Source organism: Symphalangus syndactylus, chromosome 21 (genome assembly GCF_028878055.3).
Source record: "Symphalangus syndactylus isolate Jambi chromosome 21, NHGRI_mSymSyn1-v2.1_pri, whole genome shotgun sequence".
Taxonomy (NCBI): Eukaryota; Metazoa; Chordata; class Mammalia; order Primates; family Hylobatidae; genus Symphalangus; species Symphalangus syndactylus.
This window is the reverse complement of record NC_072443.2, coordinates 37553328-37577676: the sequence shown is the minus strand read 5'-3', so window position 1 is coordinate 37577676 and position 24349 is coordinate 37553328. Positions and strand designations below refer to the sequence as shown.

The window sequence follows — 24349 nt, the reverse complement described above, 5'->3', positions numbered from 1 at the left end:
TTTTAAGAGTTGGAACAATATAGGAATAAAAAGGAATTTATTTAATCTGAAAAAGTTATCTATAAGAGCTTTCACCATACTTGATGGTGAAAGACTGAATGCCTTACCACTAAGTTTGGGAAGAAGGCAAGGATGGCTGCTCTCACCATTGCCATACGATATTGCACTGGATTTCAATAAGTGCAAAATTGTATATTAGACTAGCCAGTCCAATAAAACAAGAAAAGTATGCAGATTGTAAAGAAGTAGAATGGTTTTGTTTACAGATGATTGAGTAGAAAACATTAAGATGATCTTTTTTTTTTTTTAAAAAAAGCTAGAATTAATAAAGGAGTGTAGTTAGGTCACAAAATACAAACATCAGTTGTATTTCCACCAATAAAAATATTTGAAATGGAAAATTTTTAATAATATAGCAATGTAAAAATAGAAATACATTTAACAAAATATATGTAAGACATGTATACAGAAAGTTATAAAACACTGCTGGGAAACATTTTTAAAGACCCAAATAAATGCAGAAATATAACATGTTCATGGATCTCAAAACCCAATATTGTTGTCACTTGTCCTCATATCAAATTATATATCTCAGTCGAAAATATAGAAGGCTCATGTTTTCCTGTTTAAATTGATGAGCTTAAGTCTACATGGAAACGAGAAGAAAAGAGTTAATACAATTTATAAAAGGAAAACACAATTGGAGGACTTACACTACTTGACTTTAAGACACATAAAGCTGCATAAAGACAGTGTGGTGTTGGTGTCAATGCCCACAAATATATCAATGGAATGGAAAAGAGTCCAAAAATGCATCAGTGAATATATGGTCACTTGATTTTTGTCCCAGATACAACAATTCAGTGGAGGAAAGATAGTCTTTTCACCAACCAATGTTGGAAGAAATGGATTTTCCAATAAAATGTATAAACTTTGATCCACACCTCCACGATATGCAAAAATTAATTTAAAATGCAGAATGAATCTAGATATAAAACTGAAAAGCATCTAGAAGAAAAAACATGAGAAAATCTGTGTGACCTTGTGTTAGTCAAAGATTTCTTAGCTATGACATCATAAGCATAATCCATAAAAGGAATAATTGATAAGTTGGATTTAAAATTACTATGTGAAAGACAAGAAAATGAAAATACAAACTAGGAACTGGGAAAAACCATTTGCATAGCATATATCTGAAAAAGGTTTTGTAATCAGAATATATAAAGAACCCTGGAAACTCAGTAAACAAAAAACAGCCCAGTAAAAATGGGCAAGACATTTGAACAATACTTCATCAAAGACATATAAATGGCTAATAAGCACATGTAAAGATGTGCAGCATCATTAGTAAATAGGAAAATGCAAATTAAGGTCATAATGAAATATCATTATGTGCCTGTTAGAATGATGAGAATTTAAATAGCCTGATCATGGCCGAGCGCGGTGGCTCACACTTGTAATACCAGCACTTTGGGAGGCCAAGACACGCAGATCTCTTGAGCCCAGGAGTTCAAGACTAGCCTGGGACATGGTGAAACCCCATCTCTACTAAAAATACAGGGACTAGCCAGGCATAGTGGTGTACACCTGTAGTCCCAGCTACTCAGGAGGCTGAGGTGGGTGGATCACCTGAGCCCAGGAGTTTGCAGTGAGCCATGATCACACCACTGCAAAAAAGCCTGAGTGAGAGAGCAAGACCCAGTATCAAAAAAAAAATAATAAGATAAAAATTATTAGACTGACCATGTGGAAAAATTCAAACTCTTACATACTACTAGCGGGAATATAAAATAGTACCCGAACTTTGCGAAGCAGTTTGGCAGTTTTTTTTAAAACAGTAAATACAGGCCAGGCATGTTGGCTCCTGCCTGTAATCTTAACGCTGGGAGACTGAAGGAGGGGAATTACTTGAGTCCAGGAGTTGGAGAACAGCCTGGGTAACATAGCAAGTCTGTCTCTACCCAAAAAAAAAAAAAAAAAAAAAAACACATCCGGGCACGGTGGCATGCACCTGTAGTCCCAGTTACCTGGGAGGCTGAGGTAGGAGGATCTCTAGAGCACAGGAGTTCAAGGCTGCAATGAGCTATGATTGTGCCACTGCCCTCCAGTCTGGGCAATAGAACAAGACTCTGTCTTTGGGGGGGGGGAAGTAAATACACTGAATGAAAGAAGATAGACAAGAAGAGACAAGAAGGGTACATACTGAATAATTTCATGTATATAAAATTCTAGAAAATGGAAACTAATGTATAGTGACTGAAAGTACATTAGTGGTTGCCTAGAGAATAGGATAAGGCCAGAGGAGGGAATTAATTAGCATGAGGTAATTTGAGGAGCAAGAAAGATATGCTCATTTTTTACTGTGGAAGCGGTTTCACAGGTGTATACATATGTCAAAGCTTTATCACATTGCACATTTTAGATATGTTCAGTTTGCTGTAGGTCAATTATATCTCAGTACAGCTATAGGAATATCATGTTGTATTGCAGTTTCCTTTATTGAACTTCACAGATGTTGCACTTCTTTCAAATTGAAGGTTTGTGTCAACCCTGCATGGAGCAAGTCTGTCAGTGCCATTCTTCCAATGGCATGTGCTCACTTCATGTCTCTGTATCGTATTTTGGTAACTCTTGCAATATTTTAAACTTTTACTAATATTTTTGTGGAGAGTTTGGAACTATTAACCACAAAGAATAGTCTTTCCAGGCCAGGAATGGTGGCTTACACCTATAGTCACAGCACTTTGGGAGGTGGAGGTGGGCAGATCACTTGAGCTCGGGAGTTTGAGACCAGGCTGGGCAACAGCCCTGTCTCTACTAAAAATATAAAAATTAGCCAGGTGTGGTGGCACATGCCTGTAGTCCCAGCTACTTGGGAGGCTGAGAGGTGGCAGGATGCTTCGAGCATGGCAGGCAGAGGTTGCAGTGAGCCCAGATTGCACCACCACACTCCAGCCTGGGCAACAGAGTGAGACCTTGTCTAAAAAAAAAAAAAAAAAAAAAGTCTTTCCAGTGTTTGAAGTTGAAGGTGTAAACCCATTGGAGGATATTTCAAAGCACGATATATGTCCCATGGAATATAATAAACTGTGATAATGTAGTATAAGAAGAAAATAATGGATTTCACAGAAAAGGATAATGTATCTATATTGGTGTCACATTGCTCTTTTCAAAGACAAGGAATGCATATTTAGTTGCTAGCAGGAAACCTGACAAGGATGAACCGTTATTGCTGAACCGTTCTCATTGCCGATTATCCAAATGTCATAGTAATTTGAGTGCTTTATTTTATTATTTATTTAAACTGTTATTTTAGGTTCAAGGGTACATGTGCAAGTTTGTTATATTGGTAAATTGTGTGTCATGAGGGTTGGTGTACATATTGTCTTATTACCCAGATAATAAGCATAGTACCCCATAGGTAGTTTTTGGATCCTCACCCTCCTCCCACCCTCTACCCTCAAGTAGGCTCTGGTGTCTGTTCCCTTCTTTAGGTTCGTATGCACTCAACGTTTAGCTCCCACTTATAAGTGAGAACATTCGGTATTTGCTTTTCTGTTCCTGCATTTATTCACTTAGGATAGTGGCCTTTAGCTCCATTCATGTTGCTGCAAAGGACATGATCTTTTTCTTTTTTATGGCTGCATAGTATCCCATGGTGTGTATGTGTCATATTTTCTTTATCCAGTCTATCACTGATGGGCATTTAGGTTGAGTCCATGTATTTGCTATTGTAAATAGTGCTGTGGTGAACAAAGGTGTGCATCTGTCTTTATGGTAGAACAATTCATATTCCTTTGGGTATATACCAAACAATGGGATGCTGGGTCAAATGGTAGTTCTGTTTAGGTTCTTTTTTTTTTTATTATTTGAAATGGGGTCTTGCTCTGTCGTCCAGGCTGGAGTGCAGTGGCGTGATCTTGGCTCACTGCAACCTCCCCCTTCCGGGTTCCAATGATTCTCCTGCCTCAGGCTCCTGAGTAGCTGGGATTACAGGCACGTGCAACCACACCCGGCTAATTTTTTTACTTTTAGTATAGACAGGGTTTCACCCTGTTGGGCAAGCTGGTCTTGAACTCCTGACCTCATGATCCACCCGCCTCGGCCTCCCAAAGTGCTAAGATTACAGGCGTGAGCCACTGCACCCAGCCCTGTTTAAGTTATTTTGGAAATCGTCAAACTGCTTTCCATAGTGTCTGAACTAATGTACATTCCCACCAGTAGTGTGTAAGCATTTCCTTTTCTCCACAACCTTGCCAGCATCTATTATGTTTTGACTTTTTAATAATAGCCATTCTAGGGCCAAGTGAGGTGGCATCGTGGGAGGCCCAGGTAGGCAGATCACTTCAGTGCAGGAGTTCAAGAACGGCCTGGGCAACATGGTGAAACTCCGTCTCTATAAAAACTACAAAAATTGGGCTGGCGTGGTGGTGTGCACTTATAGTCCTAGCTAGTAGGGAGTCTGAGGTAGGAGGATCCCTTGACCCCAGGAGGTCGAGCCGAGGTCACAGCACTGCACTCCAGTCTGGGTGACAGAGTAAGACCCTGTCAAAAGAAAAAAAAAAAAGTCATTCTAACTGGTGTGAGATGGTATCTCCTTGTAGTTTGGGTTTGCATTTCTCTAATGTTTAGAGATATTGAGTATTCTTCATATGCTTATTGGCTGCATGTATGTCTTCTTTTGAAAAGTGCCTGTCCATGTCCTTTGCCTGCTTTTTACTGTAGTTTTTTTTTTACTGTTAATTAGTTTAAGTTCCTTGAAGATTTTTGATATTAGACCTTTGCCAGATGAATAGTTTGCAAACATTTTCTCCCATTCTGTAGGTTGTCAGTTTACTCTGTTGACAGTTTCTTTTGCTGTGCAGATGCTCTTTAATTTAATTAAGTCCCACTTGTCAATTTTTTGTCAAACTTTTGTTAATATTATATTGGTTACAGTGATATGTGATCAGTGATCTTTGACGTTGCTATTGTATTTGTTTTGGGGCCCCACAAATTGTGCCTATATAAGATGGTAAAATTAATTGGTAAATGTGTGTGTTCTGACTGCTCCACTGACCGGCAATTCCATCATCTCCCTCTCCTGAGGCCTCCCTGAAACATAGCAATATTGAAATTAGGCCAATTAATAACCTTAAAATGTCCTCTAAGTGTTCAAGTGAAAGGAAGGGTCACACATCTCTCACTTTAAATTAAAAGCTAGAAGTGACTAAGCAAGGAAGTTTTGTTAAAAGCCAAGATAGACTAAACGCTAGGCCTCTGGTACCAAGCAGCCAAGTTTTGAATGCAAAGGAAAAGTTATTGAGGGAAATTGAAAGTGTTACTCCAGTGAACACATAAATGGTAAGAAAGCAAAACAGCCTTATTGCTGATACAGAGAACGTTTTAATGATCTGGATAGAAGATCCAACCAGCCACAACATTCCCTTAAGACAAAGCCTAACCCAGAACAAGGTGCTAACTTTCTTTAATTCTATGAAGCCTGAGAGAGGTGAGGAAACTTGCAGAAGAAAAGTTGGAAGCTAGCAGAGGTTGGTTCGTGAGGTTAAGGAAAGAAGCCATCTCCATAACATAAGAGTGCAAGGGGAAGAAGCAAGAGCCAATGTAAAATCTACACCAAGTTATCCAGGAGATCTAGCTATGATCATTGATGAAGGTGGTTACATTAAACACCAGATTTTCAATGTAGACAAAACAGCCTTCTATTAAAAGATGATGGCTTTTAGTACTTAATAGCTAGAGAGGAGAAGTAAATGACTGGCTTCAAAGCTTCAAAGGACACGCTGACTCTCTTGTTAGGGGCTAATGCAGCTGGTGACTTTCGGTTGAATCCAATACTCATTTACCATTCTAATGATCCTAGAGCCCTTAAGAATTAGGCTAAGTCTACTCTCTCCATGCTTTGTAAGTGAAACAATAAAGCCTGGATGTAAACAGCACATCTGTTTACAGCATGGTTTACTGAATATTTTAAACTCATTGTTGAGCCTACTGCTCAGAAAAAAAGATTCCTTTCAAAATATTACTGCTCACTGACAACGCACCTAGTCATCCAAGAGCTCTGTTAGAGATGTGCAGAAGGTTAATGTTTCATGCCTGCTAACACAGTATCCATTCTGCAGCCCATGGATCAAGGAGTAATTTCAACTCTTAAGTCTCATTATTCAGGAAATACATTTTATAAGGCTGTAGCCAACAAAAACAGGGGTCTTCACAAAGTTCATGGAAAATTCATATTATGAAAAACTATGCACATGGATTTCAAAAATTTTTCACACCAAAATAAACCAGCCTGGGCAACATGATGAAACCCTACCTCTTACAAAAACTACAAAACTTAGCCAGGCATGGTTGCATGTACCTGTAGTCCCAGCTACTTGGGAGGTTGAGGTGTGAGGATCCCTTAAGCTGGGAAGGTCAAGGCTGCAGTGAGTTGTGTTTATACCACTGTACTCCAGCCTGGGTAACAGAGTGAGATCCTGTTTCAAAAAACAAACAAAAACACGATTTTTGGTGACACTTGGGTGGCAGAATGGTAAAATCATTGTCATTGGTGCTTTACAAGATGTTTATGGGGGCAATGCCCCAAATAAATCAACAGTTTACAAATGTATAATTTTAGGAAGGGATGATGTGATGTTGAAGATGAAGCCCACAGCTGCAGACCATCCACATCAATTTTTGAAGAAAAAATTTTTTCATGCCCTAATTGAAGAGGACCAATGATTTAACAAGAGAAACAATAGCCAACACCATAGACATATCAATGGATTCTACTTATATAATTTTGACTGGAAATTAAAGTTGAGGCAACTTTCCCTTTCGTGATGGGTACCAAAACTGTTGTGCCCAGATCAGTTGCAGACAAGAGCAAAGTTTTCCACGGAAATTTTAAACAAGTGAGGTAAAGATCCTGAAGCATTTCTTCAAAGTATTGTTAACAGGATATGAAACATGGCTTTACCAGTGTGGTCCTGAAGACAAAACACAGTCTAAGCAATGGCTACCAGGACGTGGAAGTAGTCCAGTCAAAGCACAAGTGAACTGGTCAAGAGATGCTTAAGGCACTTTGTTTGTTGACTATCTGGAGGGCCAAAAAATAGTAACATCCGCTAATTATGAGAATGTTTTGAGAAAGTTAACCAAAGCTTGAACAGAAAAATCCCCCAGGTGAGATTTCACTGGAGAGTCCTTCTTCACCACAACAATGCTCTTGCTCATTCCTCTAATCAAATAAGGGCAATTTTGCATGAGTTTTGATGGGAAATCACTAGGCACCCACCTTACAGTCCTGGTTTGGCTCCTTGTGACTTCTTTTTGTTTCCCAACTCACATTTCTTCAGTTAATAATTAGTAAAAAAGACTGAATTGTCATGGTTAAATTCCCAGGACTCAGTTCTTTAGGGATGGGCTAAATTGCTGGTATCGTTGCTTACAAAAGTATCTTGAAGTTGATGGAGATTTTATGTTAAGAAATCATGTTTATGGTTGGGTGTGGTGGCTCACGCCTGTAACCCCAACACTCTGGGAGGCTGAGGCGGGTGGATCACAAGGTCAGGAGATCGAGACCACCTTGGCTAACACGGTGAAACCCCATCTCTACTAAAAATAGAAAAAATTAGCTGGGCATGGTGGCACGCACCTGTAGTCCCAGCTACTCGGGAGGCTGAGGCAGGACAAGTGCTTGAACCCGGGGGGCGGAGGTTGCAGTGAGCCTAGATCACTCCATTGCACTCCAGCCTGGGCAACAAGAGCAAAACCGTGTCTCAAAAAAAAAAAAAAAAAAAAAAGAAAAAAGAAATCAAGAAATCATGTTTATATTTTCAATTTTTATCTTTTAATTCCATTTTCCCACAATTTCTTTTTTTGAGACAAGGTCTTACTCTGTTGCCCAGGCTGGAGTGCAGTGGTATGTACTGGCTCACTGCAGCCTTGACCTCCTGGCTCAAGCAATCCTCCCACCTCAGCCTCCTAAGTAGCTGGGACCACAGGCACGTGCCACCATGCCCAGCCAATTTTTAGGTTTTTAGTAGAGACAGGGTTTCACCATGTTGCCCAAGCTGGTCTCAAACTCCTGGGCTCAAGCAGTCCTCCTGCATCAGCCTCCCAAATTGCTAGGATTACAGGCATGAGCCAGCGTGCCTGGCCTTCCACTAACTTTGTGAAGTCCCCTAATATAGTGATGCCTCTGATGGATCTGGGCAAAGTAAATTGAAAACCTTGGGAAGGCTTCACCATTCTACAGGCTTTTTTCTTTTTTCTGAGATGGAGTCTCGTTCTGTCGCCCAGGCTGGAGTGCAGTGGCGCAATCTCGGCTCACTGCAAGCTCCACCTCCCAGATTCAAGTGATTCTCCTGCCTCAGTCTCCCGAGTAGCTGGGATTACAGGCATGCACCACCACATACTGCTAATTTTTGTATTATTAGTAGAGACAGGGTTTCGCCATGTTGGCCAGACTGGTCTTGAACTCCTGACCTCAAGTGATCTGCCAGCCTCGGCCTCCCAAAGTGCTGGGATTACAGGCATGAGCCACTGCGCCTGTCCTCTAGATGCTATTAAGAACATTCGTGCCAGGCACAGTGGCTCACGCCTATAATCCCAGCACTTTGGGAGGCCGAGGCAGGCAGATCACAAGGTCAGGAGTTCGAGACCAGCCTGACCAACATGGTGAAACCCCGTCTTTACTAAAAATACAAAAATTAGCCAGGCATGGTGGTGCCTGCCTGTAATCCCAGGTACTCGGGAGGCTGAGGCAGGAAAATCGCTTGAACTCATGAGGCAGAGGTTGCAGTGAGCCAAGATTGTGCTACTGCACTCCAGCTTGGGCAACAGAGTGAGACTTCGTCTCAAAAAAATATATATATAAATAAAGGACATTCGTAAATCATGGGAGGAGGCCAAAATATCAACAGTAACAGGAGTTTGGAAGAACTTGATTCCAGCTCTCATGGATGACTTTGAGGGAAGAATTCAAGACTTCAGTGGAGGAAATAACTGCAGATGTGGTGGCAATAGCAAGGGAATTAGAATTAAAAGTAGAGCCAGAACATGAGAATGAATTGGTGCAATCTCATGATAAAACTTGAATACATGAGGAGTTGCTCTTTTTTTTTTTTTTTTTTTGAGATGGAGTCTCGCTTTCTCGCCCAGGCTAGAGTGCAGTGGCATGATCTTGGCTCACTACCTCTGCCTCCCGGGTTCAAGTGATTCTCCTGCCTCAGCCTCCTGTGTAGCTGGGACTACAGGTGCATGCCACCATGCCTGGCTAATTTTTGTATTTTTAGTAGAGATGGGGTTTCACCATGTTGACTAGGCTGGTCTCGAACTCTTGACCTCGTGATCCTCCCACCTCGGCCTCCCAAAGTGCTTGGAAAACAGGCATGAGCCACTGCGCCCAGCTGAGGAGTTGCTTTTTATGGATGAGCAAAGAAAGTAGTTTCATGAGACAGAGTGTACTCCTGGTGAAGATGCTGTGAACATTGTTGAAATCATATCAAATAATTTAGAATAGTACATAAACTTATTTGATAAAGCAGCAACAGGGTTTGAGAAGACTGACTCCAATTTTCATTTAATTTAAAACATTTTAAATTTAAAATTTTATCTATTTATTTAACAGATGGGGTCTCACTCTATTGCCTAGGCTGGAGTACAGCAGCATGATCATAACTCACCACAGCCCGAAACTCCTGGGCTCCAGCAATCCTCCCACCTCAGCCTCCCAAGTAGCAGGGGCTGTAGGTGCATGCTACCAGCTAATTTAAAATTTTTTATTGTTGGTAGAGACAGGGTCTCTCTTTGTCATCCAGGCTGGTCTGGATTTCCTGGCCTTAAGTGATCCTCCCACCTCAGCCTCCCAAGGTGTTGGGATCACAAGCCTGAGCCAATACACTTGGCAAGCAGAACTTTTTTTTTTTTTTTTTTTTTTTTTTTTTAGTGAGACAGAGTCTCACTGCTGTTGCCTAGGCAGAAGTGCAGTGGTGAGATCATGGCTCATTGTAACCTCGACCTCAGTGTCAAGTGATCTTCTCGCCTCATTTTTTTATTTGTTAATTTTTTTGTAGCAATAAGGTCTCACTATGTTGCCTAGTCTGGTCTCAAAGTCCTCGGCTCAAGCAACCCACAGGCATGAGCCACAGCATCTGGCCCAACATAACTTTTATATGCACTTGGAAACCAAAAATGTGTGTGACTTGCTTTTTTGTAATATTCTCTTTATAGTGGTGGTCTGGAATCCAACCCAAAATATCCCTAAGGTATGCCTGTATTTTGTTTTATTTATTTTTTTATTGACACTCTTAAGCAAATAAAAAGCAAGCTACTGACTGGGTGAAAGTATTTGCACAACACATATCAGAGAGAGCACTTTTATCTGAAGCACCTAAATATTTTTTACAATTCAGTAAGACAAACATATTGATTTTTAAATGGGCGAATTGTTATTATTTTTTGAGACGGAGTTTTGCTGTTGTTGCCTGGGCTGGAGTGCAATGGTGCGGTCTCAGCTCACTGCACTCTCTGCCTCCCAGGTTCAAGCAATTCTCCTGCCTCAGCCTCTTAAGTAGCTGGAATTACAGGCGCCTTCCACCATGCCTGGCAAATTTTTGTATTTTAAGTAGGGACGGGGTTTCGCCATGTTGGCCAGGCTGGTCTCGAACTCCTGACCTCCGGTGATCCGCCTGCCTCGGCCTCCCAAAGTGCTAGGATTACAGGTGTGAGCCACCCCGCCAGGCCAAGAAATGGAAATTAAAATCACAATGAGATACCATTTACACTCACTATAATGGCTAGAATTAAAAAAAAAAGAGTGACAATATCAAGTGTTGGCCATGCTACGGAATATCTGGAGCCTACATATATTGCCACTGGGAATGTGGAAACAAATATTATGACCGCATTGGGTAAAAGTTGGGCAGTTTCTTTGGGAAATATGGAAGTAGGTTTCAAGAGCTGGCCATTTAGGCCAGGAGTGGTTGCTAACGCCTATAATTCTAGTCGTTTGGGAGGGCAGAAGAGAGGACCCCTTTAGGCCGGGAGTTTAAGACCAGCCTGTGGAACATAGACCTGGTCTCTACAATTTTTTTGTTTTAATTAGCCGGGTGTGGTGGCAAGTGCCTGTAGTCCTAGCTACTTGGGATGCTGAGGCAGATCCTTTGAGCCCAAGAGTTGAGGTTGCAGTGAGCTATGATCACGCCATTGCACTTCAGCCTGGGCAACAGGGTGAGACCCTACCTCTAAAAAAATAATTAAAAAAAGAGAGCTGGCCATTCACTTATTTTATTCAGAAAGCAAAATAATGGCTTCTAAAGAGAAAATACAAGCCTAACACTTTGACAGAGAAGTGAGAGTTAAAAAGTGACCGGGCGCCGTGGCTCACGCCTGTAATCCCAGCACTTTAGGAGGCCGAGGTGGGCAGATCACGAGGTCAGGAGTTCGAGACCAACCTGACCATTATGGTGAAACCCTGTCTCTAGTAAAAAATACAACAAAAAATTAGCTGGGTGGTGGCGCACGCCTGTAGTCCCAGCTACTCGGGAGGCTGAGGCAGGAGAATCGCTGGAACCTGGGAGGTGGAGGTTGCAGTGGGCCGAGATGGTGCCACTGCACTCCAGCCTGGGTGAGAGAGCGAGACTCCATTTAAAAAAAAAAAAAAAAAAAGGCCGGGCGCTGTGGCTCACGTCTGAAATCAGCACTTTGGGAGGCCAAGGCAGGCGGATTGCCTGAGGTCAGGAGTTCGAGACCAGTCTGGCCAACATGGTGAAACCCCATCTCTACTAAAAACACAAAAAAATTAGCCGGGCGTGGCAGCGTGCTCCTGTAATCCCAGCTACTCGGGAGGCTGAAGCGGGAGAATCTCTTGAATCTGGGAGGCAGAGGTTGCAGTGAGCCGCCTGGGCGACAGAGCAAGACTCCGTCTCAAAAACAAACAAAAAAAACCCCCCAAAAAACCCAGCAAGCTACACGAGTCGAGTGGTTCCGAAAGAGAATCAGAGGGCAAGAAAAGAAGAGCGGATAAAGACAGGAAAAGGTGAAGGAGGAGGGCAAAGGCCACCTGGTGTAAACTTGGCTGCCCAGCTCTTTATGCACTCAGGGCAGCATGGGAGCCCTGTCGCCCCGCGCGCATCTACCGGCCTGACAGCCGGGGACGCGGGGCGGGCGGGGAAAAGAGGGTTGCGCACCCCGCGGGCGCTGACACCCCCCAGGTACCGCACACAGTGGTCCCTAGGAAGGAGGCGCACTTTGCGCGTTCTTGCCTCCTGGAGCAGGATGGGGGTGGGTGGAGCTGAGTCCGGGGCCTCCCCGCAGCCCTGGCCGCCGCCCCAGGCTCTCAGTGGCCTCCTCCCGCAGTCACTCATCTCCAGTAGTAGGAAAAAACGGAGGTCTTGATATGAAACTGGGGATGCAAGGAAGCCCTTATATATCATGCAAATAGTCTTTCAGCACCATTGAAAAGTCTCAAGAATGTGGGTGAAAATCAGATTCACTCTGTCCACTTGAAAAAAATGAACTAACAGCCCTACAGACCAGTTTCACTTGGCCACTATATTTTATCACCAATATAGGTCACTGTAAGCACTGCCAGCTAGTTTGAAAATAGGACTGGTGTGATTATCTGAAACTGATGTTGAATGGGTAAAGCCAAAAAAAAAAGATCCCTGGGCTTCAGCCTAGGAGTTGAAGACCAACCTGGGCAACATAACGTGACCCCCATCTCTACCCAAAAGAAAAAGTAATTGCCGGGCATGTGGTTCCAGATACTTGGGAGGCTGAGGTGGGAGGATCGCTTGAGTTTGGGAGGTGGAGGCTGCAGTGAGCTGTTGTAGTGCCACTGACCTTCAGCCTTGGCAACAGAGGGAGACCCTGTTGTAGGAAAAAAGAAAAGAAAGAAAAGAAAGGAAAGGAAAGGAAAACAAAGGAAAACAAAGGAAAGGAAAGGGAAAGGGAAGAAAAGAAAAAGAAAAGAAAAGAGAAAAATCCCTGTTTGGGATTTAGGCTACACTTAGGAAATAAGGATTAATTTAAAAAGCTAATATTCTGATCTTTATCAAACAGAAATTGCTCTTCTTTTCTATGTCTATATCGTGCCAGAAATATATTAATGTGTATTTTTAAATGTGATCTAAAGAAACGGTAAATTCTGTTTCACGAATCATCAAAACTATTTGTTTTTACTTTAGAATTGATGCATTGCAGTTGTTTAGGAAATCATGCATACCCTAGATATGATATTTGTTAACGAGAAATACATTGTATTCTGAACACATTGGAAATTGTTTCCTATGGCTGAGCATACCAATACTATACAATTTTATGGTGATGTTATTAGCATTGCTATTATGGCTCTGACTCGTAGAATCTTTCTTATCTGCAGCTTTGATTTGGATGTGCCAAGTCTGTTCAAAGGCTAATTAGAACTTCGTGTGCCTAGATGGATGAGTTAAAGAAAATTTCTAGCCTGTTGATTAGTGCCACAGTTTATAAGCAACATTACAGGCCTTCTGTTTCATCATAGCTTTTCAATCTGCTGTACAAACGTAAGACTCCGTTACTATTAACCTTTACCCTTTTGCTCAATGCGATGTCTGCTGCTTCTGTATACAGGCTCAAGTAATTCCCATTATGGCATGCCCTGTGTGCACCTTCTGGAAGTTAGCCCATGGACATCTAAGATCTGGGATATTTCCAAATCTGGTTGTGGAAGGGCTTGGAAATCTATAACCACAACTAGGTGGAGGACACCTGTTTCAGCAGGGGATTATAAAATATGAAGCGAAACTAGGAAAAGGGAGTTGTGATCACGGTTCCAAGGGCTCCACACCGATCTTGGAGTTAAGGGGCACTCAGGTCTCCATTTCGTGACTCGTGGCCATCCCTCTCCTAGATCTAGGTATTTAGTAACCCAGGCTTGAGATCTCAAACCCCATTCCCCAATGTCAAACTTTCTTGTCCCAGCTGGGAGGCCCCCAGGGCATTTCTGAACATGGCCATCTCCAATTCGCAGAAATCTGTATGTTGTTGCAAATAAAGGATGACAAGAGACTACAGTCTACGAATGTAAGCAGCGTCAAGTCAGCAACAATCTTCCAGTTATCGAGAAGTCGGAAACGTCTGACTCTCTTTCTTCTCCACATTTACTAAGAAGTAACTTCTCACCTTCCTGCCCTCCACGTTGAGGGGCTAACTATTCCGAAAGACTTCCGTGCCCTCTTCCTTTTCAATTTCTCCACTTCCAAACTCCTACTGAAAGACGAAGAAAAGAGACCACAGAAGAAGATACAAAGAAGTTTCTTAAAACACCTTCTTTTCTACGTTCTCAAGGCGTCCCCTTTAAGGAACCAGGCCCACCTCTTTCCCATTCACCTACTGGCTTTCCTTCCTGTCCGTCACTCTACCTTTAAGAATATTTCCTGTTCCTTCAACCCAACTTGCACACCTCCGCCCCCCGGCCCTCCTCATTGGGCCGCCCGATCACTCCTTGGTTTCCTCTCCGCCTCCTCCCGCCCTCTAGCATAGCGCAACGGCATCCTGTCTTCTTATTGGCTACCATGGCAGCGTCCCCGCAGCCTGATTGGCGGGTTTAGTGACAGAGGCGGGAACGCGGCGCGCCCAGGGTAGGCTGTTCGCTTGCCGAGCTGCGGCCGCGGGAGGGGCGGGGAGGGGCGGAGAGGGGCGGGGGGAGGGGGGCTGGGAAAGTTGAGGCCGCGCTGCCGCCGGGTCTCCGGCCTTGAGGGCTCGGGCTCGCAGCGGCTGCGGTGGCCGCAAAAAGAGGCGGCGGGGGCGGGGGGAGAGGAGGGCCTGGGCCCGCGCTCCCCCAGCCCCGGTGGAGCAGGCGGTGGCCGCGGACAGAGAGATTCGCCCAGACGGTCAGACACTCCTGCCTTCCCCTCCTGGGATCATGACCCAGGCGGGGGTCGCCGCCGTCGCCGCCGCCACCGCGGCCGAGACCGCGCAGCCGGCGGGTAAGTGACTGCGGGAGGGGGCCGCTGACAGCCGGGGCGGGGGGCGGGGGCCAGGGCTGCGGGGGCGGCTCCGGGGGGCGGCCCCGGGCTCAGCTCCACCCACCCCCTTCCTGCTCCCGGAGGCCAGGGCTGCGCTAAGTGCGCCTCCTTCCTGGGGACCCTTGCGTGCGGCACCTGGTGGGGTGCCAGCGCCCGCGGCGTGCGCACCCCTCTTCTCCCGCCCGCCCTGCGTCCCCGGCTGCCAGGCCCGTGTGGGGCTCGCACTGCGCCCCAGCTCCTAGATGCGCGCGGGGCGAGAGGGGCCCCACGCTGCCCTGGGTGCATAAAGAGCTGGGTAGCCAAGTTCACACCAGATGGCCTTTGCCCGCCTCCTTCACCTTTTCCTGTCTTCTTCATTCCCCTTCTTTCCTTGCCCTCTGAATTTCTTTCGTGCCGGTTCGTCAGACTCATGTGGCTTGCTTTTTCCCTCTCACCCCTCTGTCGAAGTGTTAGGCTTGTGTTTTCTTTTTAGAAGCCATTCTTTCGCTTTCTGAATAGAAGCAGTGCAAGTGAATGACCAACTCTTGAAATCTACTTTCATGTATCCGGATGAAATATAAGATTCCTGGACTTTTGTTCATGTTTACAATTTTGATAGTTGAATTCACCCCACTCATTCTTGCAGCTTGTCCTCCCAACCCTCCTCGTTACATTGGGATATGGTCCTTTGCGTTTATTAACTTTATCTGGAAATGAGACTGCATAAACCAAAGTGCAGAATTTCAGCTTCCGTTCTCATAACATTTTTACCATCAAGTAGATACAGTAACCTAACACCACACAAAACAAGACAGTCGTGGCCAACTGTGTAGGCAAAGAAGACGTTTCCTTACCTATAAACAACGTACAGATTTCTTGAATAAATCTTACGGTGAGTTACATGGATCCTGAAACATATTCCCAGGTTTGCTCTTTTGTAAAGAAAACCAAACAGACAAACCTACTTTTTGAAGGATCAACAGGCTGTCCTACTCTCCATTCACCTTGATGACTTTTTTCTCTCCCACGGGACTCTTGTTTAACATAGTACAGAGTTGCTGTTTGGGATACATGTGTTGTTTCTCTTTAAGTACTCAAAGTATTTGTTGCAAAAGAAGTAAAATACATTGTAATTGCACTTCTGAAAGCAGAAGTAGTGTAATGTATCCATGCAAGAATGAATAGTTAATCTTAAAGCAGTTTTGCTTTAGCCTAAGCCAAGCTTGTCCAACCCCTGTCCAAGGACGGCTTTTAATGCGGCCCTAGACGAGAAGACAAATTCGTCAACTTTCTTTTATTTTTTTTGAGACGCAGTCTCACTCTGTCGCCCAGGCTGGAATGCAGTGGTGTTATCTCAGTTCACTGCAACCTCCACCTCCTAGGTTCAAGCAGTTCTCCTGCATCAGCCTCCTGAGTAGCTGGGATTACAGGTGCATGCCACCAGCCCAGCTAATTTTTATTTCTTTCAGTAGAGACAGGGTTTCTCCATGTTGGCCAGGCTGGTCTTGCATTCCTGACCTCAGGTGATCCGCCTGCCTCGGTTTCCGAAAGTGGTGGGATTACAGGCATGAGCCGCTGCGCCCAGCCTCAAATTTGTAAACTTTTTAAAACATTATGAGATTTTTGTGTGTGATATTTACTTATTTATTTACGCTCATCAGCTATCGTTAGTGTTAGTGTATTTTATGGGTGGCCCAAGACAATTCTTCTTCCAGTGTGCCCCAGGGAAGTCAAAAGATTGGACTAAATTTTTTTAAAGATCCTGGTCTAAGCTAAAAGACTTAGATGTACATAGGTATTGGGATCTCTCTGTATTTAGGAGTTTTGCAAAATCTGGATGCAGCCTAGAACATTCCCTGATATAAAAGGAGTGCATTGCAGGGATGTAAGAGCAGCTTAGAATTGAAGTACTTATTTTCTAGGTTAGTCGTCTACGGAACATCATGGAAGTAAAATTCTAAGGTTGTAGACCTTACACTCAATGAACCAGTCATGTATGAGAAATTGATGGGTACTTTTCCTATTTTCAGAGCTTAGCCTTGTCAACAAGGGAAAAGAAACACTAAGAAAACTGAGAATTTTTAACTCAGGTTAGAAGATAAGCTTCAACAGGCAATCAGCTCAAATTTGTTGCTTATAAACAGGGTCTTAAATCAAGCTTGAGCCTTAATCATATCTGTCATGCTTTACCTCTCTGTTCTCTAGCCCAGTAGTTCTCAATCCAGACTGTACATGAGCATCACCTTGTGTGTCTTTAAATTTTAATGCCCAGGCCACTTCCCCCAGAAATTCTCTTATTTTTGATCTGGAGTAAAGCTCTGCCATGGGCATATTTTTTAAAGCACTCCAGGTGATTCTGTTCAGTAGCCCTGGCTGAGAACTCCCATGAGACTACATCCAAAAGCTAAGCTTGTGTTCTGGGCTTTTCTAAATCAGGCCTCACTCATGTGTCCAGCTTTCCCCCCACTGCTTTTGCTAAAGACGTTGACCTTTCTCAGGATATGGACATCTTTCCTCTATTCCTCCCTCCCGCCAATAATAGTTCTAATTACACTTTTATGAAAGTTTTCTGGATAGCTTACTCTAGTTCTTAGCGATCAACCCCCTTTGAACTTTTATGCTACATGTTTAAAAGATTCTCTTTAGGCTTACAGTATGTGGCAGTTTAAGTTCTATGTGTGTCTGTTTCATTGTTCTCAAATGTTATGATAAGGAATATTTTATTTTTCATCTCTTCCACAGTGGTTTTCTTTAAGTTGGATTGGTTTGGTTTGGAACCCTTCTGACTCTTCTTGAAACCATAGTTTTAGGTTTGATTTCATCTTAGGTATGTTAGTAGCTTCCTCATACCTTAACTAGCATTGAATTCATGTATAGACATCTGTTTTTTTCATATCTTTTCTTAATTTTGTTAGTAGATTATTTATCTTCCATGGCCCCATAACAGTTTGTACTTGTTTCTGTGCTAGCACTTAGCACATTGCCATAAGTATGTGTTTATATGCCTTCCCCACCATACTGCTAACCAGCGCCTCCATGTTGAGCAACTGCAGGGGGTACCATTCATATAGTCTTGAATACCATTGCAACATGGCAGAAATAGAACTCCAGTAACATAGGAACTGTGTTCTTTTTATCTTTGTATTTTTAGGACCTAACATTGCATTTGTGATTACTAGGCAGTTAATAAATGTTCTTAAATGAGTAAATGACTGCCATGTTATATATTATAAAAAGATAGCCATATACATCTTGAACGTAAGTTGATTTGGCATTAATTGATTTTGCTATTAAATATTTTTATGTCCTATACTCCTATTATAGATTTGTTAAAGGTTAGTAGAATCTAAGTGATTGTAGTTGTGACAGACCCCTTAAATATGTAATCTTCCTTCCAATATGCACAGGCATATATGTGTCTTGCGTCTTTTACTCTGTGCTGTAAAGGTGTACACTTATTATTCATAAAATATTTGTGGAACTCTTGCTAAGAGAAACGTGGTTAACTGTCCAATTGGATAATTTTTCTTTTTCTCATTAAAATTTCCATATGGGGACAATTGCACTACTTCAGAAGGCCAGATCTTTTAATTAGATCAGTAGGACATGATAAGTTGTTTCTATTAGTGTGCTAATACTATGTTTTTAATTCAGTTCACCAAGTATTTATTGAGTATTTACCATGTGCCCAACACTGTTAGGTACTGAAGAGAATACAGAAATAGTAAATGGTGGACTCAGCTCATAAGAACTTTTTAGACTTATTGGGAGGATTGTTTAAGGAACTCAATGGAGTATTCATTAGATGCTAAATTAAACATAAGTACGTAAAATCAATGATGTAATGATTAATACAAAAAAAAGGGGGCCAGGCGCGGTGGCTCACGCTTGTAATCCCAGCACTTTGGGAGGCCGAGGCAGGCGGATTATGAGGTCAGGAGATCGAGACCACAGTGAAACCCCGACTCTACTAAAAATACAAAAAATTAGCCGGTCGTGGTGGTGGGCACCTGTAGTCCCAGCTACTCGGAGAGGCTGAGGCAGGAGAATGGCGTGAACCCAGGAGGCGGAGCTTGCAGTGAGCCGAGATCCCGCCACTGCACTCTAGCCTGGGCGACAGAGCAAGACTCCGTCTCAAAAAAAAAAAAAAGGAAAGACCAGATATTCTTTCAGCAGACATTTATTACTCAATTACTGAGTGCTAATTGTTGAGGATACAAACATGAAGTTTTTCTTCATGTTTGTATTCTCAGTAATATGAATAATATGAATTTTTTTCATATTTGTATTCTCAATAATTAGCACTCAGTAATGGAGTAATAAGTTTCTACCATTTATTATAGTCTGGTGGTGAAAACTAGTAAGTATATAGATTGTATTTCATGTTAAGACATTGAGGAGTATTAGGATGTTTGGGAGTATGAAGAAGGGTATTTAGTCTAACCTCTAAGGTCCGGGTCCCCAAGTGGCCTGTTAGGAACCAAGCTGCACAGCAGGAGATGAGCTACCCTCCTGTCAGATCAGCGGCAGCATTAGATTTTCATAGGAGTGCGTGCCCTATTCTGAACCACATGTGCAAGGGATCTAGGTTGCGCGTTCCTTATGATGACCTAATGCCTGAGATAGATGCAACAGTTTCATCCCGAAACCATCTGCTCCACTCCCTGTCCATGGAAAAATTGTCTTCCACGAAACCAGTCCCTGGTGCCAAAAACGTTGGGACCACTGCTCTAGGGGTCAGAGAAAGCTAATTTAAAGAGGATAATGAAGAGTTCTCAGGAATTCCTTAAACAGGAGAAACCAAAAAGAAGGAGATAGGGAGAAGAAATTTGTGGTGTCACCACTATCTACCTCTGTGTCATTTGAGGGACCCATTTCTCTTTGGTTATAAATAATAGAAATTGAATTTGGCTAACTTAAGCAGCAAATAGATACTGGATAAACTTACAGAAAGAAAGGAAGATAGAATAATGAAGCCTTGGGAAGGCCAGGAAAACAGAAGCTCCCAGAATCACAAGGATCCATGGGGCTAACTCAGCCTCATCAAGATATCCTCCATGTTCAGGGAGTCTTACTAGTTAGCCCCATGCCCACCCCAGAGGTGAGCCCATGTTTGATCGTCCTGTCAGATCTTAGGAATGGGACAGAGAAGATTTCCAAAGGAAAGGCAGGATATTATTGTCAGAAGGCCAAAACAACAGATTTCTTACAAAGTTCATTGGATTTGGCAGTGTGGAAGTCTTTTGGTGAGCTTGGTTTAAGTAGTTTTAGGAATAAAAGTCAGGTAACAGCTGGTTGAAGAGTGAATAGGAAGTGAGGAAGAGGGGGTAGTGAGTATAAACAACTTGTTCAAGAAGGCTGGTGGTTGGGAGGAAGAATGGGGACACCTATAGGGAGTTGCAAGATCAGGAGAAAAATCATTTTAGGTTTTTACATGGAAAAAATTGAATGAGGATTTATTTTTATTTTTGTTGAGATGGGATCTCACTCTGTCTCCCAGGCTGGAGTGCAGTGGTGTGATCTTGGCTCACTGGAACCTTCGCCTCCTGGGCTCAAGCCATCTTCCTGCCTCAGGCTCCTGATTAGCTGGGATTACAGGTTTGCAGCACCACGCCTGGCTAATTTTTTTTATTTTTGGTAGAGATGGGGTTTTGCCTTGTTTCCCAGGCTGGTCTCAAACTCCTGAGCTCAAGTGATCCACCTCCCTTGGCCTCTCAAGTTGCTGGGATTACAGGTGTGAGCCACCATGCCTGGCCTTGAATAAGGATATTTTTTAATGGAAAGGCACTAAGAGAGAAGGAGGGATTAATAATATATGAGAGAAAAGGGATATTATGTAAGAAGTTTACTAAGTAGCGAGAGTGATAGAGTCCAGAGTATAGGTAGAGGGTTTAGTTTTGCTAGAAATATTAGGGAAGATTTTATACAAGAGGATAGACTTGCACTGGACTTTAAAGGGTTGGTAGGATTTGGATAAAAAGAGCAAAGTGGAAAGGTCATTTCAGTGGGAAAATAGCATAAATTTAGCACAAAGTGAAGTAGCTGATAAGGCGCACAGGGATAAACCTGTCTGAATAGAAGAGGAGGGAAGGGTAGATGGCATGATTAGCTAGAAAACCAGCTTTTATGTGTGTTGTGAGACCTGCCAGTGAAGAAGGTACAGTCATGAATGCCAAGACCTGAAGTTTGGATATGATGCAGTAGATTGTGGGAAATAGTACTGTAGAGTCTGAAGCAGGAGAGGACACGGTAAATACGGTGAATTGAAAAGACTGATGAGACACTGGGGTATAAAATCCGTCAAATGGGCGAAAGGCTGAGGGCAATAACAAAGACTGCTTAAGGCCAGACATGTGTAAAATGGGGCCTAATCTAAGGTGGTCATAACAAAGGGGAAGAGATGAACATTATGAAAATAATTGATAGGATTTGGTGAGAAGATATGAAGATTATTTTTGGGTCTAGAGCCAGGTTAAACTTTTGGTGTCATTGATAAAATGGAGAACTTGGAAATAGATCTCTTAAGAGAAAAGGGAATTTAACACATTCCAAACAGACTTGTTAATTTGTTCGAAATGCAATGTTCTGAAGAGAGCTTTGCCTAACCAAAGATTAGGAGCAAAGTCAGAGTTGAAAGGTAGCTTTCTTACAAAAACATAAAGGCTTTTTGCACAGAAGCAGTTTAAACCTTTGTAGGGAAAAAGCAAACCTGAAAAAGAGAAGAGAGCGTTGAGCCTTGGAACTCAAAGGAGAAAGAAAAGCGTTCATGTTAGAGAAAGGATGCATAATTGGAGAGGAGAAAGACAACCTAGGAGAGAGAATTTCAAGAAAGAGAGAGATCAGCAGCCTCAAATCCTGCCAAGAGGAAAATGACCTATAATTGGTGAAAAATAGCCCCTGACCTCCAAGGAAGCAGCTTCGGTTGGCTGGAGCAGCCAGAAGGTTTAGGAGAGATTGGCCAAGTTGGAGAGGTGAGAAGTTTCACAGGAACATGAGGAGAGAAATAGACTTGTAGGCAGAAAAGGCAGTAAGTTCTTGTTTAACTTGAGGAAAATCCTTGCATTTTGGAAGGAGAGATGGTTAAGAGAGAAGATAGTGCTAAAGAGGAAAGAATCAAATATAGTTTCCCTTTCCTCAGATCAAATAATTAACTTTAAGAAGTCCTGGAGACCTGAAAGGATAGATTTATAGATTTATAGGATTTACAGTAAATGTAGAATCCAGTTAAGGAACTTGGACCAGATGACTTCCATCTTCTCAGTAAATTAAGGGGGAAATGGAAGAAAGTCAACTAACATGTATTGAGCACCTGCTATGTACCAGGCACTTTGCTAGATCGATAAAATATATCATCATGTAAACTCGTAACAGTCCTCTGAGGAGTTGGTGAGACTCTCCCAGTTTTAAATGTGAGGATGCTGAGACTCTAAAGGGTACTTATTTCAAAACCAGATAGCCAGTACCTGCTAGCTTTGAGATGTGATCCTAAATCTGACATCAAAGGCTATTCCTATTTACTATACAGTTTCATTTATTGATGTGAGGTGAAGGGTACATGGGGGCTTGACAGCATCTGTTTTTTTTTTGTTGTTGTTGTTTTTTGAGACAGAGTCTCCCTCTGTTGCCCAGGCTGGAGTGCAGTGGCACGATCTTGGCTCACTGCAAGCTCCGCCTCCCAGGTCCACACCATTCTCCTGCCTCAGCCTCCCGAGTAGCTGGGACTACAGGCTCCCGCCACCACGCCTGGCTAATTTTCAGTAGAGACGGGGTTTCACCATGTTAGCCAGGTTGGTCTCAATCTCCTGACCTCGTGATCCACCCGCCTCAGCCTCCCAAAGTGCTGGGATTACAGGCGTGAGCCACTGCACCTGGCCAGCATCTGTATTAATGACTGCAGTGGCTATGCTTTGGAATCATTTCAGGAGTTTTGAAAAATTCTTGCACACCACTTCACTCACTCATTCCTTCATTCAACAAATACTTGTTCATTACCCACTATGTGCCTAGCATGATTCTAGGCACTTAGAGTACATCGGTGAATGAAACACAATCAAATACCTGCCCTCAAGAACACTACATCCTATATACTGAACCAATCTCTGGAAACGAATTCTGGTACTTCTGATGAGTATTCAGTTTTCAGAACCACTGCTCTAGGAGTAATTGATGAGAGACAGACTAGGTTTGCTGCATGTGAATTCAAAATGGGCCTTCTGGCCAGGTGCAGTGGCTCATGCCTATAATCCCAGCACTTAGGGAGGCCAAGGTGGGCGGATCACAAGGTCAGGAGTTCGAGACCAGCCTGGCCAACATGGGGAAACCCCATCTCTACTAAAGATACAAAAAATTAGCCAGGCGTGGTGGCGAGTGCCTGTAATCCCAGCTACTCGGGAGGCTGAGGTAGGAGAATCACTTTAACCCAGGAGGTGGAGGTTGCATAGAGCCGAGATCACGCCATTGCACTCCAGCTTGGGTGACAGGGTGAGACTCCGTCTCAAAAAAAAAAAAAAAAAAAAAAGTGGGGGGCCTTCCCTGCAGATGTCACTCAGAGCCATTCAGTAACAGAGGAGAAAACATTACTGGTAGGTGATCTTATATCAAGGGACTAGCATAAGACCAAGGAGTTAAACTTTGAATTAGCTGACCCTGGAGTCAGTTTTGCAGTTATACTACAAAGCAAGCTTATTAATGATTATAATAATATTTTACATTTGTATAAATTTAGCTATACTAGTTTCAGAAGACCATTGTTCATTCATTAAGCATTTGAGTGACACATTGTGCATGTATTGTGCTAAGCCCTTGGGATAAAAGGACAAAGTTCTTCCTGCCTTAAAGGACCTTAGATGTGTATGATGTCAGTTGATCCTTAAAAGAACTATGAGGAGTGGAGTTAGCATTCTGGAACCAATTTATATGGCTATTAGGGTTGAGGAAATTAGTAAAAGTAATTGTAGACATTGGGAGCCAGATTTCTCACTGTCAGAAAGATACTACAAATAAGCAGGGGGGAAGACTATACTGAGCCCTATGGTGCTAGATTAGAATTAGAGATGTAAGTATAAACTCATGCTTATTTTAATATAAATACAGATAGAGACAGAGGCAAATGTAGATCTATGTCTATACATGGGTTAATAGACATACATTTATTTAATAGCTCTGTCTGCTGAGAAGGCCTGGAAGCAGTGACACTCCAGTAGCAATGAAACAGGCAGCACCTGGATCTTGGATTCTAAATTCCATTCTCCAATGAAAGGAACAAAAATTCCTTGGATGGAACGCTGATTCTAAGAGTGGGGCAGGGGAAACACAAGATGAGCCTGGAGTATCCTGTAGTACCAAAAAGGAAGTACTAGGAAGGGTGTGTG

General features: G+C 42.9%; 1 protein-coding gene across 2 annotated transcripts in view; it reads left to right on the top strand.

Moving 5' to 3' along the window:
* Positions 1–14658: 14658 nt before the first annotated feature.
* The window catches only part of USF3 (upstream transcription factor family member 3), a 53784-nt gene continuing 44093 nt past the window's right edge, over positions 14659–24349 (top strand). The window contains exon 1 of one of the 2 annotated variants that reach the window (XM_055259444.2): positions 14659–14960. The gene's annotated coding sequence lies outside the window, so the exon portion shown is untranslated. The remainder of the gene's footprint in view (positions 14961–24349) is intronic. The other variant, XM_055259446.2, reaches the window with a different exon arrangement.